The sequence below is a fragment of the Pseudophryne corroboree genome, chromosome 4, assembly GCF_028390025.1.
Source record: "Pseudophryne corroboree isolate aPseCor3 chromosome 4, aPseCor3.hap2, whole genome shotgun sequence".
Classification (NCBI taxonomy): Eukaryota; Metazoa; Chordata; class Amphibia; order Anura; family Myobatrachidae; genus Pseudophryne; species Pseudophryne corroboree.
This window is the reverse complement of record NC_086447.1, coordinates 596,517,717-596,536,533: the sequence shown is the minus strand read 5'-3', so window position 1 is coordinate 596,536,533 and position 18,817 is coordinate 596,517,717.

Here is an 18,817-nt window from a genome sequence, read left to right as displayed (position 1 = left end):
CACGAACTGTTGGGCAATATTTAATACAGTTCCAGATTCTAGCATCAGAACTTTCATGGAATGATGACGCTTTGTATGCAGCCTTTTGGCAAGTCCTATCTAAATGTATCAAGGACGAGCTCGCTACTAGAGACTTGCCTTCAAAGTTAAATGAGCTTATATCTCTATGTACCAAAGTCGACCTGCGGTTCCATGAGAGGGCAATTGAGCGAGGAAGGTCTTCATTTCCCAAGTCATCTACTGCTCATCCTCCTCATCAACCATCTCCGCCCAAGGATGAACCCATGCAGATAGGCCACTCTCGTCTATCTCCGGCAGAGCATAGAAGATGTCTTTCTGAGTGCCTCTGTCTATATTGTGCTGCACCATCTCACGTTATTAATGCCTGCCCCAAGCGTCCGGGAAACTCCAAGTCCTAGCCCGCCAAGGAGGGGGTCGACTAGGAGTAATGCACTCCTCTCCATCTTCAAGTGATTGTAACCTCCCAGTTTCGTTTCAAGTGGCTTCCATGGAGGAATATATAAAGGAAAACTTGGCTAAAGGGTTTATCCGACCTTCTTCTTCTCCAGCCGGCGCAGGTTTCTTCTTCGTAAAGAAGAAAGACGGTGGCCTGCGGCCATGTATCGATTACCGAGGTTTGAACGACATCACTGTAAAGAACCAATATCCCTTTCCTCTGATTACTGAACTCTTCGACCGTGTAAGCGGTGCAACCATCTTCACGAAGTTAGATTTGAGGGGTGCCTATAACCTCATTCGGATCCGGAAGGGTGGCGAGTGGAAGACCGCATTTAACACCCGTGACAGACATTACGAGTACCTCGTCATGCCTTTTGGACTCAGTAACGCTCCAAACGTTTTCCAACACTTCGTGAACGAGATCTTCAGAGACATTCTCTATCGCCATGTCGTGGTCTACCTCAAAGACATCCTCATCTTTGCTAACGATCTGGAGGAACATTGTTTTTGGGTAAAGGAGGTTCTGTCCCGTCTCCGTGCTAATCACCTTTATTGCAAGTTGGAAAAATGCCACTTTGAAGTTAAGTACATTCCGTTTCTAGGCTACATTGTGTCCGGTTCCGGACAAGAGATGGACCCTGAGAAGCTGCAAGCTATTCAAGATTGGCCAATACCTACAACCCTTAGGGGTGTCCAGAGATTCTTAGGATTCGCCAACTACTACAGAAAATTTATTCTAAACTTTTCCACCATTGTGGCGCCTGTCACTGCCCTTACCAAAAAGGGTGCCAACCCTTCTTAGTGGTCCAAAGAAGCTATCCAAGCATTCCATCTATTAAAGATAAGGTTCATCTCAGCTCCAGTTTTGAAACAGCCAGATACCAACTCGCCCTTCACCCTTGAGGTGGATGCCTCTTCAGTTGGAGTGGGCGCAGTCCTGTCTCAAAGAGCCGATGATGGCCATCTACATCCTTGTGGCTTATTCTCCCGGAAGTTCTCTCCTGCCGAGTGCAATTACGCCATTGGCGATCAAGAACTTTTAACTATCAAACTCGCTCTGGAAGAGTGGAGATACTTGGTAGAGGGAGCTTCTCACACCATCACCATACTGACGGACCACAAGAATCTCCTATATTTGAAAGGCGCACAATTGTCTCAACCCTCGCCAAGCCAGGTGGGCACTTTTTTTTTCTGGGTTCGACTTTAAACTCCAGTTCTGTCCGGGGTCACAGAATCGCAAGGCTGATGCCCTTTCCCGCTCTTGGGTGCAAGAAAATGTATCTGAGTCTACTGATAAGCATCCTATTATTGATCCAGTGGCATTCTCCATAGTGAGGATGGACTCTATGCCCCCACCAGGGAAAAGCTTTGTAAAACCGGCTCTTAGAAAGAAGCTCATGGGCGCATTGGGCACATTCTCGCTTTGCCAGACACGCGGGCATCCAGAAAACCCTAGAATTCATCTCCAGATCATACTGGTGGCCGACCCTGAAAAAGGACATCACGGAGTTTATTGCTTCCTGCCCAAAATGTGCCCAACACAAAGTACCTCGCCAGTCACCCACTGGGCAACTGGTTCCTCTATCTGTTCCTCATCGTCCGTGGACCCATTTGTCAATGGACTTTATTACGGACCTTCCTATGTGCAACAAGTTTAATACCATCTGGGTGGCGGTTGACCGGTTCACCAAGATGGCTCATTTCAATCCCCTCACCGGTCTTCCGTCAGCTTCCAAGTTGGCTGAAGTCTTCATCCAGGAGATCTTTAGACTACATGGTCTCCATGAGGAGATAATTTCCGACAGAGGTGTACAGTTTGTAGCCACGTTCTGGCGAAGTCTATGCTTAGCCCTCCAAGTCAAGTTGAAATTCTCCACAGTTTATCACCCCCAAACCAATGGTCAAACTGAGAGGGTGAATTAAGATTTGGAGGCCTTCCTCCGCATTTATGTATCCACTTCTCAAGATGATTGGGTTCAACTCCTTCCCTGGGCCGAGTTCTGCCACAACAATCAGAATCACTCTTCATTTTCTTCCACGCCATTCTTCACCAACTATGGATTTCACCCCAAAGTTGTGGAATTTCAACCGCTTCCAGCAACCTCAGTGCCTGCAGCTGATATCACTTGTCGAAGTCGAAAATATTGCAGTACACACATCACGTACAAACTACACACAGATGGCCTCCGCGTGCGTACTTGTTCTGCCGTACGTGCACATATTCGCAAGTTGCGTATGACCGCTCACGTGGTCCTGCGTATTAGCACGTGGTATGAGTAATTACGGTAGTATTTGTAATCGCATGGAGAAGCCATAAAGACACATTACATATTTAATCCACATAGTGCACGATGTACACATAGTCTACATGCACCACACCAGCGAGTTATGCTTGCTTAAAGGGTATAATAACAAAGGGATTCACCTTTACAGGATAGGGGGGACAGAATTAGGTTAGGAGGTGGTGTTTGGTATCCAACTGTAGGGTATTTTAAGAACAATATTCCGGGGTTGGTTTGCGGAAGATCGCACGCTCCTGCAAATAGTTATGTGCAGGAGCAGAATATTAATATTAACTGTATTTACTGTACTCCTGATATTCGGCGGGAACCCAGTGGAGAACATCTGCAAGTGCACCTGGACCAGACATCGCCCACCTATTCAAACCGACCTATGACCTCTCCTGTACTGTAAATGACCATCCCCGTGACCAATAGACAAAGAGATTACAGTTTCCATTGTGTTACGTTTTGGACAAATGTATAAAAAGCCAGCTGCAGGCCTGGTCACACACAATCTCTGAAGGTCATCTACCTTGATGACTGAGGACCGGACCGGGAAGCGCAGGCGAACAAACGTATGTGCCATTGACTGTAGCCTCTTTTCTGTTATTATAATTGTATCTTTGTTGTAACCCCCTTTTTATCAAGTATATGTTGGCGGGTCGGATCCCAACTTCTTAAATACAATTGCTGTCGTGTCTCTTTCCCTGCTAAGGTTATAAGTGTATTTCAACCACATGTGAAGCTGCATTGTGCTCTCGGTGTGTCGGTGTGTGTGTGTGTATGCACTGCATGTACTTTGTACGTCCGTTGCGGCGTGTATACGCAAAGTGCGTACACGGAACGGGGCTTTGTACGCTAACTGAGTAAAAAGTACGTAGGGTAAGTATTGAATACAGTGGCCGCAGCGGCTCGATTTTAAAGTGTATTGAGTGTATTTTAAAGTATTGCTTTTAGTCCTGTAAGTAAATCAGTATTTACACACTCTTCGTCAGTTTTCAAATAACTGGAAGAATGTCTGAGCAGCTCTTTTCAAAGCATCATTCAGGTATAAGAAGTTTGCAGATAAGAAGCATAGGGCAATTCCTGACCTTAAGGTGGGTGATCGTGTTTGGCCGTCGACAAAGAATCTAACACTGAGAGTTCCAAGCATGAAATTCGCTCCTCGCTATATCGGTCCTTTTCAGATTGAACATTTCATCAATCCAGTGGCTTACAAACTCCAGCTACCTCCATTCCTGAAAATTCCCAGGACATTTCATATTTCACTCCTTAAATCGGTGGTCCTGAATCACTTCCATACAGAGCTTCCCTTAGCTCCTAAAGTCAAGACTCAACGTTGAGTTGAGTATGAAGTTGCCAAGATTTTGGATTCACGCTTTTGTTATGGTCATCTTCAGTACCTAATTGATGGGAAGGACTATGGCCCTGAGGAACGCTCCTGGACCAATGCTTCAGATGTTCATGCTCCTAAATTAGTCCGGGATTTCCATTCTAGATTTCCTCAGAAGCCTAAGAAGTGTCCTGGGGCCACTCCTAAAGGGTGGGGTGCTGTCACGATCCGGGTTACTGGGCGCCATTATCTACCTTTCAGGTGTCTCCTGAGGCTTGCTCAATGTTCCAGGGCCGGGTCTCAAGCGTGCTGCTGACATCCTCACTCCACATCTCCTCTCTGTCCTTACGCAGGTGCTGTTACAATAAACTCACAAACCCGAGTGTGGCGCTTCAAGCCCTCCGCGGCCTCTGCCGCCGTTCCTGCGCCTCCAGAGTTTGAGCGGTCTGTATGGCGTCTCCCGCCTGTTGCGGCCTCCGTCGCCATCGCTCTGATTCTGATGTGCAGTTAGGACTGTGTGGCGTATCCTGCCCACTGCGGTTTCCGCCGCCGCTGTTGTGGATTGGATGTGCAGGTTGGCATCTCCTGCCCTTTGCGGCCTCCGCCGCCATTGCTGTTATTCCTCATATGGTTCTACAAACTTGCTTCCCTCCAAATGCTAGTATAGGCGCAGCCATGTTGGTTTGAGTAACATGACACTATTTCCACCAATCCGCTGTACCGCTGAACTCTGATTAATTGACCAGCCAATGGCTGTCCTGCTGCAGGTATAAATATCCTGTTCCTGAACCAGGAAGTTGTCAGTGCTTTGGTTGTCAAACCCTGTGTTACCAGTCTCCCTGCTTTGTGGTTGTTAGCTCCTACAGGAATTCCAGCTCCTGCCTTCAACTCCACTAGAGACCCGCACCAGTTCAACATCCAGCGGTGCAGCCTGACTTCTCAATGTTCTAACATTGTCTCTGCCTTTGGTTGAGTCTAACATCGGTTTCCAGCGTTCTGCTTTCAGCGGTGTTCAGCTTCCAGACTCCATCGGTGCTCCGCCATCAAATACCAGTTACCATCGGTGCTCCGCCATCGAATACCAGTTACCATCGGTGCTCCATCATCGAATTCCAGTTATTATCGGTGTTCTTCCGTCAACTTTCTAATCTCAGCAATCTCAAGCATCACCAGTGCTACCAGCTACTCTCCAGCTACACTGGTGCTTCAAGCACTCCATTCTGCACATCAGTTTGTCCGGTTCCATCCGGCCTACCCAGCAGCATAACCTATTCTTCTGGTCAATACTCCCAGCTTCCAGTTGTCCACTTGCTGGTCAGTTCCTGTACTGCTCCACCATTCAGCCCTCGGGTGCTGGTTAAGGACTATCCATCTCCTGGTCTACCTAGACTAATACTTAACAGTACCGCACCCAGAGACATTTACATTTTATTGTAATTACAGGAACTGTGTATTGCTACATCATTTATCATTCTTGACTGTGCTGCTGCTGTACCATCTAAGACTGTGCTTGAATAAAACTTTTAACTATATTACAGTTGTCGTGGTCACGCCTTCGGGCTTGGGTACTGCATGTCTAAGAGCCCCTTATTACCGCCCAGGTTTAATTACACCTCAGCCCCTACAACTGAGGCTTCCTCCTGTCAGCACCAGACCTCAGTTGTGACAGGTGCTGGCTGATGAAGCAGCTTCTTGGGCTTTGAAGCCTTTAAGACCTGGTCTAGGCCAAATGGATGGAAACATGGTCCATCCACATTTCTCATCCTCCCCCAGGATCCTGTGTGTAGCTTACAGGTGGCAAAGTACCTCTCCTGCCACATACCCTTTCCCTCAGCTTTTCCTGGCTCAGAAAAGCAGCATGTGACATTGGCAAGGTTTCATATTTGCCAATTATTTTGGGCTGACAAATCTTTGGGACATAACGTGGGCCCATACACCTGGGTCCCAAGTTCCTCTCCCAAGTATACGTTCGAGGCCCATTTAACTGGCCTTGGAATCTATTTCCATTAAAGGTTGATGGCATAGTGGCCAAAGAGGTCATTTTATTAGACAACTTCCCGCTGCCCACTAAACTCCCCCCCCCCCCCCCCCCTTCACCTTTCCACCTTTTGGATAGTTTCCCTTATCGGGCTCAGATTTACTGGCTACTGAGGAAGTCGCTTCATTCTTTTCTGGGTGTTTGTGGCACCTGACATTAACCAACTCTGGACTGGGGAAGGTTTTTAAGTTCACTCTGAGCCTTGTAGTCACCCCGGCCCTCACTGGTCTTGGCCTATATGGACAATTCCACCTTTTATGGCCAAGCTTTTGGCACCAGTAACTCCTAGTCTCTGCCCTGACTTTAATTGTTCTGAGGTCATTGTCCAATTTTGCCCCCACCCTTTCCCTCAGAGTGAGGCACTGGTCCCGAGTCTCAGAAAGTCCTTTCATTTGTTGAACTTTTAGTGTTCCTTCAGTCTTTCCAGCTTTGGTAACATTTCCTTCTTTAACGTGACTGCTTCATCCTCCGATCTCCCATCTTTGACCCTAGTCACCGACTCCTGCTGTTCTATGACTGGCACATAACCCATTTTGAGTCTCTTGTCCAGGTCTCTTATTCGACTCCGTAGTCTAGGAATCTCCTTCACTGTATCTTCTAGCTGGCTGTTACTTAGGGCCAACTTTTGGAACTCAAGTTTCCAGCTCCCGTGTCTCATATAGAGAACTCTCCCTGGGTAGAGCAACCTCAGAAATGGGACTCTGCACTGATTCCTCTGAGACAGGTTCTTGCTCCTTACTTAGTGTGTCCTTTATGCACTGTCCCAGTACAGCAATTGGATCTTGAGCCTCCCGTGGTGGATCATGTCGGGGTGCAACAACCCCAAGATCGAAATCTTGCACTTTATCCTCCTCAAACACGAGTGGAACTCCTTCAGAAGCAGGTTCCCGGATGACTTCGTAAGTAGACTACTGTATTGCAACTAGCTTAGCCATGACTAGTTCACGTAGGCGAGACACCTCCAAAGGTACGGTCTTTGTCTATGATTCGTCAGAGAAAGTCTCACATGTGCACTGGATGTCCAGAACCGGGGGCTTCTGAACCTGTGATGTCCCATCAGGGATTAACTTCTGAACGTATATCGCGTCAACAGGAGAAGGATCCTGGGTTTCCAAGACCTCAACAGAAGCAATCTCCAGCACAGATAAGACTTCCTGTTCTAGGGTGGGCTCTTGAGTAGTCATCAAATTGCAATAAGTCCAGGTAGATTCCTGGGATTCATCATTCTGCCACAGATCCAGCAGATCAGAGGATTCTTGTTTTGGAGGTGGATGATCACTTGACATCAAGTCAACCTCTCCCAGCTCCATTACCGCTTCCTCCTCACTCCCTGTCAACTGAGGAACAGCCGGGAATCCCACATCCTCATCTCGTGTCTCCATAAATACATCTTCTGTGGGCCCCTGTGGCTGCCATGCTCCATCTTGAACAGGTTCCACTGAACTCAGGTCTTTGTTCCACTCTTCACCCAAGCTACTACGAAGTTCTTTTTCCGGAGAATGAGGTGGTCCTGCTTCGGGGGAACTTCTCACTGCCGTCCTAGGGGGTAACAACAAAACACTGCCATCTGATGTGGCTCTCTCTTGCTGCTTGAAAAATTCCCTTGGATTTTCTGTGCGCTGTGCAATAATGGCTGCAGCTTCCGTCATGCTCTGGAATGGAAATACCAACTGAATGGACATTAGTGCCTGTAAATGCTCTACCTCTGAGGAAGGGCCCTCATTTCCACTTTCCAGGCAGATGGCCTTACTAGTGGCATAGCAGGGAGCCTTCCAGGCCTTAGGCACTGGCAGCTCTGGCTCAACTTTCCTGTTCCCTCTGGCTGGAACAGGGAATCCAGTATAGCCAGGTTCCAATATATTATGGTACCATTCTTTCGCAGCCTGCATCACCGTTGGCATCATTTCCCCCGAAGATGGCATCTCCACTTTGGCTGATGTCTCTGACCCAACCTTCAGCATAACGTCTTCAGCAATTGGTGTAGCTACGCCTGTGTCTGAACTGAAACTAGACATAGCCAATGGTTTTAGCTTAGAAACCTCCTCCTGAAGCTCCGCCAAGTCTTGCGACAGAGCCTTATTGGCCAGCACCAAACTCTCTTATCGTGTCTGGTCACAGGAGATTTCCTCTAATAGTCCTTGGCTATGTACTACAAAGTTTTCAGATCTGGGTTTAGCCTTTGCCAAGGTTTTCTGCAACTCTGACACCTGGCTTGAGAGCTTGGCAATGTCTTCTCTACTCCTTCCCAATTTGGTCAGAGAGTCGGACAAAAGAGATTCCTTCTCCTCCTGCTCTTGAAGGAAATCACATTTTTCCTTAAGCTCTTCTAGCTCCTGGTCCTTTAATTGGACATTGCTTTCAAGGTCACATCATGTGACACCAAAAAAAAGGTTCCATGCTAAAATCTTCCCCAAGATCTAGATTACTCCCCAATAAGCTCTCCACTTCACTCTCCAACTGTGGGGCTTTAATAGGGTCACATAGGTTCCTGACCTGAGGTGTTAGAGCTGTCCCCCCTTTTGTTTTTTTTAGCATGAATTCTCTTTTTGTTACCCATTTGAAGAGACACTTCAGAATAGGCTGTATATCTAAAAATCTTTATTAACCCTGTTACCTTTGAAAACTGTAAGTGTAAGGGAAAATAAAAATTCAATTTTTTTCTTTTTAGCACAGATTAAGCTTTTAACAAAGCACTGAAATGTAGCATGTACATAGTGGTCCCAAATACCTTACACTAGTAAGGGTATCTCCCTTCAGGCTCTTAAAACTAGAACTCAGGGATTGCTGGTACACATAGTGCCAAAAAATGTCTCTATTTAAATAGAACCACATTTATAAAAGTTTTCAACTTTGCTTGATTAGTCTTAATGAGCTAATTAACAGGGACACCAGACTCCCATTACCAGTTTTTGCAGGAACAGGTAAAAATAAGCTTGGAAATGAAATTCAGTCATAAATTATCAGCTGCTTGCAACCCATTAGAGCAAAACAGCACAGCTACTTTCAATGATTGGTGCAAAGCATATAAGACAGTACAGGCCATGCACCTTGTTTAACCTCTTTGCTGCCAATGCAAACCTTTGCACCAAAATCAAACACATTCAGTTTAAACAAAACATATCATTGTTTTTACCCCGTGGGGTTGGGATTAACCACTAATCACAGCACCCTTGGTCTGATACTGATGCCTACAAGTTCAACTTGGTCTGGAGTTCGCTGGTATGTGTGCCACTACCTTGCGGATGTTGGGTCCTCTGCCACGTGTGACACGACTAGCAGAAGGGCCCCACGTTGGGCGCCATTTGTAACAGGAGTCTTGCTAGAATTCACTCTGCTATAAAAATTCCACCAATGACCGACTCCAGGCTTGTGCAAAAACAACAAATACCTTTTATTCAGGTAGCTCAAAAACAAAGATATACATAAAACAAAGATCACTGTCTTTAGTATAAACTACCAGGGAGGTTAGGCCCTGCCTTACTTAATAAGGAACCCTTCAGGTCCCAGCATCCTGACACTAGTGGCCCAGCACTCCAGATCCCACTGTCCCTAGCAGGCCTATCACCTGGACACCAACTGCCTTCAGGAGCCCTGACTCATGGGAGAGACTCTGCTTTAAACCCAGCACCCAGATGCTGGCTGATGAAGCAACTTCTTGGGCTAAGAAGCCTATAAGACCTGGTCTGGGCCAAATGGATGGGAACCCGATCCATCCACACTTCCCATCCACCCCCAGGACCCTGTGTGTAGCTTACAGGTGGCAAAGTACCTCTCCTGACACAGTATATTTCTCCGGCAGGGTCCACAGGTTATCCACAGGATAACATTGGGAATTCCCAAAGCAATTTAGTGGTGGGGCACTCCTGATTGGACAGGAGAATCCTTCACCCTAATTCAGCGTCCTGAGAGGCAAAGGTATCCACGGCATAATGTCTAATGAATGTGTTAATGGAAAACCATGTGGCTGCCTTACATATCTGTTCTGCTGAAGCACCACGTTGTGCTGCCCATGATGGACCTACCTTTTGAGTAGATTGAGCAGAGACATTATCCAGAACAAGGAGATCAGCGTGAGACTATGCTTCTGAAATAGTCATCTGAAGCCACCTCGCCAGTGTCTGCTTATCAGCAGGCCATCCTCTTTTGTGAAATCCATAGAGAATGAAGAATCTGTCATTCTGATGGCATTGGTACGATCCATGTAGATCCTTAAGGCACGGACCACTTCCAGCGATGCATCTCCCGCAGAAAGGCCTGGTTCCTGGAAAGCTGGGACTACAATTTCTTCGTTAAGATGAAATTTAGATACCACCTTGGGAAGATACACAGATTTAGTTCTGAGAACCACTCTATCTGGATAAAAGATCAGAAATGGAGGACAACATAACAATGCCCCTAAATCTGATGCTCTTATAGCTGATGCCATGGCCAGTAGAAAGTGAACTTTAGCTGTCAACCATTTAAGATCCACTTCAAATGGGGCATCTTGAAGGGCCTTTAGGCCTAAACTTAAGTCCCAAGCCACTGTAGGAGGAACAAAAGGAGGTTGAATGTGCAGCATTCCCTGGAAATAAGTACACACATCCTGTAAGTTGTCAATTTTCTTTTGGAACCATACAGTCAATGCTGACACTTGCACTCTCAATGAAGCCACCTTCAAACCTTTATCTGTAACTGCCTGAAGGAATGCTAAGACCCTGGAAACTCTAAAAGACCTAGGGTCCATTTTCCATTCACTGCACCAATGAATATAGGTTTGCCATATTCGGTGATAAATTTGAGAAAGGTTTCCTTGCTCTGAGCATTGTTTGAATTACCTGTTGTGAGAATCCTCTTGACTTCATAATAAAGGTCTCAAGAGTCAAAGACAGTCGATCCAGATATCTGTGATAACAAGAACCCTGCGCCAGTAGATCTGGACGTTGAGGGAGCAGGAATGGAGCCTCCATCTACATTCTCTGCAGATCTGTGTACCAATGTCTTCTGGGCCAAGCCAGAGCTATTAGTATCACTGCATCCTTTCCTTGCTTTATCTTTCTCACCAACCTGGGTAATAGGGTGATTGGAGGAAACACATAGACCAGATGAAAGTCCTATCTCACTGACAGGGCATCCACAAAGATCGCTCTGGGATCCTTTGTTCTTGACCTGTATGCCAGAACTTTGTTGTTCTGATGGGACGCCATGATATTTATCTCTGGCAACCCCCACTTGTCGACTAGAGTCTGGGAGACCTCTGGGTGTAGAGCACATTTGTTTGCCTGAATGGCGCGTCGACTGAGAAAATCCGCTTCCCAGTTTAGGACTCCCAGAATGAATACTATATACAAGGCTGGATGATGAAGTGCTGCCCACTTTAGTGTGTGACTTACCTCCTTCATAGCTTTTTGGCTGCGATTTCCTCCCTGATGGTTGAGGAACGCTACTGCCGTTGCATTGTCTGAGCGGATCTGAACTGGTTTTTCCCGAAGGATGTCGTTTGCCTGAATCAGTGCCATGTATATGGCCCGAAGTTCCAATATATTTATTGCCTGGCAACCTTCTTCCTTGGTCCATTGCCCCTGGAAAGAAAACCTTCCTGACACTGCTCCGCAGCCCTGGAGACTGGCATCTGTTGTCAGAATTTCCCAATCTGATATCCAAAAGGGTCTCCTTTTGTCCAGATGGGATGTCTGTAGCCACCAGGATAACGACTTCCTTACTTCCACCGTAAGGACCATAGTCTGCATTTTTGTCATCTGATGAAACCCATTTGGCAAGGATCAGATACTGCAGAGGCCTCGAGTGGAACTGAGCATACTCCATCAGTCCCATTTTATATGCATTGCTGCATGAATAGATACCCTTTGACTGTGTAGCAGCTCCTGAATCCTTGAACTTTGGATGTTTTGTTCAGAGGTAAAAATACTCTTTGAAGGCTTGAATCCAGTACAGCCCCCAAGTGAGTCATCCACTGTGATGGTACCAGAGATTATTTCACCCAATTTATGAGCCACCCGTGCTTCTGCAAACACGTTATTGTCTTTTGCAGATGACACATGAGCAATTCCTGAGACTGTGCCCGGATTAAAAGATCACCGAGGTATGGAAAAATTCTTATCCCCTGCTGGTGGAGATAAGATGCCATTACCACCATAACTTTGGTAAATACTCTGGGGGCTGTGGCTAACCAAAAAGGTAGGGCCTGGAACTGAAAATGCTGTTGAAGGATAGCAAACCTGAGATAGCACTGATGGGACAGTGCTATAGGAACATGTAGGTAAGCATCCTGGATATCCAGGGATACTATATAATACCCTGGCTCCATGGCCAAAATGATAGAAAGTAAAGTCTCCATATGAAACCGAGGTACCCAAATGTACTTGTTCAGCACTTTGAGATTGAGTATGGGCCGGAATGACACATTTAGCTTCTGAACCAGAAACAGGTTGGAGTAAAACCCCTGTCCTCATTGTGCAGGAGGAACTGGAATGATTACTCCTGACTAAAGCAATTTCTGAACTGCCTCTTGCAAAGCCCTGGCCTTTGTCTCTACCCGAGACGGGCCGTAACAAAAATAACCTTCGAGGAGGGTGCTTCTTGAAGGCAAATGCATAACCGAGAGATACCGCTTCCTGCACCCAGGCATCTGTTGTAGACTGCTGCCAGATCTGAGCAAACTGAAGAAGTTGGCCACCCACCCTAGAATACCCCATGTGGATGTCTGCACCATCTCTTTTCCCTTCAACTTTTCCTCAAGACTGAAAGGGCCAAAAATCTGGAACATTAGGTTTGAATTCGTATGTGGAAGGAAGCTTTACTTTCTTGGAGTCTGCTTCTGACTCCAAAATATCTGTCAATTCTTTAACAAAAAGAATATCTCTAGAGAAAGGTAAAGACTCCAAAACCTTTACAGATTCTGAATCCGCTTTCCATGTACGTAGCCAAACTGCTCTGCTAGCGGCTACTGTTGAAGCTGATGCCCTGGAGGCAATTGTACCCATATCCAAAGCTGCTTCTTCCAAGAACATCGCAGCCTGTTTTATATGTGTCATAAGGGATTTTTTTCTCTCTAGATGCCATTAAAAGATCTCCTTCCAATGCATCAGCCCAGGCAGCCATTGTTTTGCCATCCAAGCTGAAGTCATGGGTGGTCTAATGACTGCCCCACGACAGGGGGAAAAAAATTGTTTTTTTTAAAAAAAATCCACTCCTATTCGTGACATTTAATGATGTTGAAGGCAGAGGTAATGTGGATTTTCTCACTAATCGAATAACATGTGTATCTACTTTGTGGGCCACCTCCCTCTTTAAACAATCCCCAGCTGGAAGAGGATAATTGGAATTCCATTTCCAAGGAATTCCAAACTTCTTACTGGACATAGCCCAATCTTACTCAGGAAACTCAGTATTAACTGTTTTGGGATGTTTAAACACAGGTGCCTTGGATTTTAACACAGGCTCTGCTGATTCTTCTAAGGATAGAATGGCTTTCATTGCCTTAATTAACTCAGCTATGTCCACTGAGCTAAGGCCTACCTCCTACTCTTCGTATGCAGAACCAGAGCTCAATGAGCCTTCATCCTCCGATGAATCCTCATCTGAAACATGTGTAGACTGTGAAGATGTAGATTTACTTACCACTGGCTTTTCAGCCTATTTCTTTTGAGAGGCTGCTGCTGGAAGTGATAATCCGCAGGTGGGAAGGTGCATGTAAGGGTTAATCGTGTAACCTATTCCTGGTACAGAAGTGGGAATTATCCGCTCAGCGACAGTATACTGGATAATGTTTGTGCACACATAGCCCAAGGAGGATTAACTTGCACCTGTATCTGCCTTGTACTATTCAAGAGACCTTGGTAATAGCTAAAACAATTTGCACACAAACCATCCTGAACCAGATCTTGAGAGGATAACCCAGCTTTGCAAGACAAACATGATATGAGTGTTGGTGTTGCTGTGAGTATATCTTCCTCACCTTTGCCACTCTAAAGGGCACAGTGCAACGTTTACTTAATTTATAAGCAATCTGACTAGATTGCTTAGAAATTAAGATCACATCGCTCCATGTGTAGGGGTGCTGGTGACAGCAATGCGTGGTTCCACGCATCGCTATTACCGGTGCTAGATTGGCCTGCATGCAGGCACAATCTAGCAGGTCGCTCATTTCACTGCTGGGTGAAATGAGCAGCCCCCCATGTCCATCTGTCCCGCCCCTCGCTCAGGACATCGCACTGTGCTGAGCAAGGGGAGAGATGTGTGCTGAGCGGTTCACTCAGCACACATCTCATGTCTTACGTTCCTTTAGACATGATAAATAATCAACACTTACACAGTGTACTACACAATTTGTGACTGTAATCACTTTAAGACTCGTTAAAGTGACATACAATCCGACCCTACCCTGCTATACACCAGCATTGAGGATAGGAATAGATAGAAAAAACTGACAAAATTATAGTAAAGTCAGCAATCACACTAGCAGTCAGTCATATGTTATACATTAGTATAATAAGCAATATGAGCACATAATCAACTACAGATACATTTCAAGTATGTAGGAGAAACATATTACTGCATTACTTTATAAAAGTTTTAACCGTATTCAGACGCATAGCGAAAGAAACCAAAGTAATGTTATCAGACTCGTATGCATTATGCACTTATCCAACTATTCATACTCAAAAGGTACTGTAGATAGAGACTTAGTGCTGAATAACCCATTCTGAGTAGAGTGGGATACAGGGAGACTCACCCTGCTTCCAGGATCGATCAATACGTCTGTAAATGCTGAGTGGATCCAGATGATCTTAGTGTACACCACCGCTCCGTGAACCTATAGGGAACACAGACGCCCAAGTGAACACTGATGCACCAGTCACACATCCGCCTATGCTGCGACTGGGTCCCTTAGTACATAGCATCTCAGATGGAAGCAGGAAAACAGTTCATGGTGGGTGACTCGGAGGAAACTGGTCATGAAGCAGGGGAGGGGTTCCGGATCTTCCTTGTTACGAGGGGGGGGGGGGGCAGAAACTGTGAGAAGCTGAGAACAGGAAGATTGTGATCAGTGGGAGTAGTAGATTGTGATCAGTGGCCCCCGCCCTAGATTGTGATCAGTGGCCCCCGCCCTAATACATCACTTCTCCCCTCCAGTCAGTCACCGTCGCTGATACCTCCTCTTCACCGCATAGCCAGATGAGCGGGGTGGCGGTGATGGCGGGCGTGATTTGGGGGTGCTGAGAGGTAATCCGTAACACTCCCTCTACCTCCCCTCAGCTCGCGCTACTGCTGCCAGGTCCCGGTGCTGCATGTCGCTGGCACAGTGACAGGAAGAAGCCGGTATCTCTAGCGTCTCCAACATTGCCTGTCACACAGGCCAGCTGCCGGGCAGCTCACACTCACCAAACTCCTCTTCTATTCAGAGAGTGAAACTCTATCTCACTCCATGCCCTGGCACTCGCTCTCCCTGCTGGAGACCCTGGTTTACCAGGAAGCCAGAACAGGCTTCTCCTCCAACCCTCCCTACCACTCTGCATCTTGCTATGTCCTCCCCTTCCTACTGCCCTGCTTCTCTCTGTCCCCTCCCTACTGCCCTGCTTCTCTGTCCCCTCACTTCCATTCTGCATCTATCTATGCCCTCCCTACCCCCCTGCGTCTCTCTATTGCCCTCCCTACCACTCTGCATCTCTATATCCCCTCCCTATGTCTCTCTGTCCCCACCCTACTGCCCTGCTTCTCTCTGTCCCCTCCCTATGGCCCTGCATCTCTCTATGCCCTCCCTACCACCCTACATATCTCTATGCCCTCCCTATGTCTCTATATCCTCTCCCTACCGCCCTGTATCTCTATATCCCCTCCCTACCACCCTGTGCCTCTATATCACTTCCCTACTGCCCTGTGTCTCTATATTCCCGCCCTACCACCTTGCTTCTTTCTGTCCCCTCCCTACCACTTTACATCTCTCTATGCCCTCCCTACCACCCTGTGTCTCTCTATGCCCTCCCTGTGTCTCTAAATTCCCTCCTACTACCCTATGTCTCTATATGCCCTCCCTACCACCCTGTATCTCTATATCCCCTCCTTGCATCTCTACATGCCCTCCCTACCACCCTGCGTCTCCATATCAACTCCCTACCACCCTGCTTCTCTCTGCCCCCTCCCTATATCTCTCTGTCCCTTCCCTTCCACCTTGCATCTCTCTATCCAAATCCTACCACCCTGCCTCTCTTTATGCCCTTGCTACATCTTCCTATCCCCTTCCTGCTGCCCTGCGTCTCCATATTCCCACCCTACATCTCCCTATATACTGTACAGTAAGGTTCTGTGGTTTTTTCTTCATGTAGGGACCAATGTGTTGGGTTTTTTTTATGGAGCGGGGGGGGGGGGATGTTTAGATTTTGCTATGGGGCTCACAAAGTTATAATTACGCCCTCTCAGGATGTGAGAGATTTTGTGAGTTTTCCAATTTTTTCAAAGTGCCAATCATTTACATGGCTAAATCAATCTGGTTTTACCATGTAAATGATTGCCACTTTAAAATAAAAACAGGAGAACTTTCACAATGGGGTTTATTCATGAAGCAGTGATGAAAAAAGTGGAGAAGTGAGCCAGTAGAGAAGCTGCCCATGGCAACCAATCAGTGTTGAGGTAACATTTATAAAATGCATTCTATAAAATTATACGTAGCAGCTAATTGGTTGCCAGGGGCAACTTTTCCACTTGCTCACGTCTCCACTCTTTTCACTGCTTCATGAATAGACCCCAAAATCTCTCACATCCTGATTCTCCCACCTTATTACATTCTCCCAAAAAAATAATTTATTAGCAGTAGAGATGAGCGGGTTCGGTTCCCTGAGAACCAAACCCCCTCGAACTTCACGCTCCGAGTCCGGATCTGAGTCCGGCTTGGGACTTCCCACCAGACTCGGAAACCAGAACGAGGCAAAATTTCATCATCCCGCTGTCGGATTCTCCCGGGATCTGGATCCCATATAAACAGCCGCGCATCACCCCCATTTTCAATCCGGACTTGGAGAGTGACCCTCTCTGCTATAAAAATTAAGGGGTGCAGTTCTTACAAATGAAAAGCACACTGCTCTTGTATGCTGTGAAAAATAGGGGAGCTGATGTCTTAACATTACACTGGCCCTGTCTGCTCTAAAAATTCAGGGGTGCAGTTCTTACAAATTAAAAGCACACTGCTCTTGTATGCTGTGAAATATAGGGGTGCTGATGTCTTAATAACATTACACTGATCCTGTCTGCTATAAAAAGTCAGGGATGCAGTTCTTACAAATTAAAAGCACACTGCTCCTGTATGCTGTTAAATATAGGGGTGCTGATGTCTTAATAACATTACACTGACTCTGTCTGCCATAAAAATTCAGGGGCGCAGTTCTTACAAATTAAAAGCACACTACTCCTGTATGCTGTAAGAATACAGGGGCACTGTGAAAATAAAGGGGCACTGTTCTGAGTGCTGTAATAATAAAGGGGTGCTGTCCTGTGAAATAGAGAACAACAATTTGGAGGAAAAAATAGTGGAAGTGCAGTAACCACTTCCGGTTCCTAGTGCTAGTGCTGAAACTGCTGCTGCCCCCAGTCATGACATTGATGATGCAATTCCATCAACGTCGTCTGCTAAGGCCAATGCCCAATGTCATAGAGGGTGTTTAAAATCCAAGAAGCAAAAATTAATAATCAGGAAAAAATAAATTATCTGACTAGAAATGTAAAATTGGTAATATACCATTCATGCCACAAAGTGGCTAGGAAAGGCCAAGGCCTTGGCATATGTTCATGACTGGTGGCTCAGATTCTCATGAGGATGGAAGCCCTCCTCCCTCTCGAGGAAAAAAAAAATAAAGCTTGTTAAAGCACAGGCAAAAACAACTGTCATTCAGAGATATCACAAATCCCCAAGGAGAGTCCAAGTGTGTCTGCGGTTGCGATGTCTAGGCCTGACCTTCCTAAGACTGTATGGAAAGAGGAGGCTCCTACCACCATTTGTACACCCCTGCAAGTGCTGGGAAGAGCACCGCCAGTCCAGTTGCAGATATTGAGATTGAGGATCAATCTTCCTCCTCAAGCTGGCACTGAAGAGGAAGTTGATGATGAGGATTCTGATGGTGATGTGGTTTATTTGAATAAGGGACCAGTGGAGACAGTTGTTGTCTGTGGGATGAGAAAGCCCATTGTCATGCCTAGGAAAAATACCAAAAAAGCCGCCTCTTCGTGTGGAATTATTTATCCGCAATTCCGGACAACAGGTGTCAAGCCGTGTTGCATTTGTCAATCCATAATAAATAGGGGTAAGGACGTTAAGCACCTAGGAACATCCTCCATTATACGTCACCTGCAGCGCATTCATCAGAAGTCAATGTCAAGTTCAGAAACTTTGGATAAGAGTGTAAGCAGTCCACTGACACCTAAATCCTGTCTTCCTCTAGTACCCAAGCTCCTGCAAGCCACACCACTAACTCCCTCAACGTCAATTTCTTCCTCAGTCAGGAATATCAGTAGCCCTGCAAGCCATGTCACTGGCATGACTGACGAGTCCTCTCCTAACCGGGATTTCTCTAGAGGATCCTTGAGTGGTATACCTACTGCTGCTGCTGCCACTGCTATTGTTGCCGCTGGGAGTCAATCGTCATCCCAGAGGGGAAGTCGGAAGACCACTTGTACTACTTCAACTAAGCAACTGACTGTTCAACCGTCCTTTTT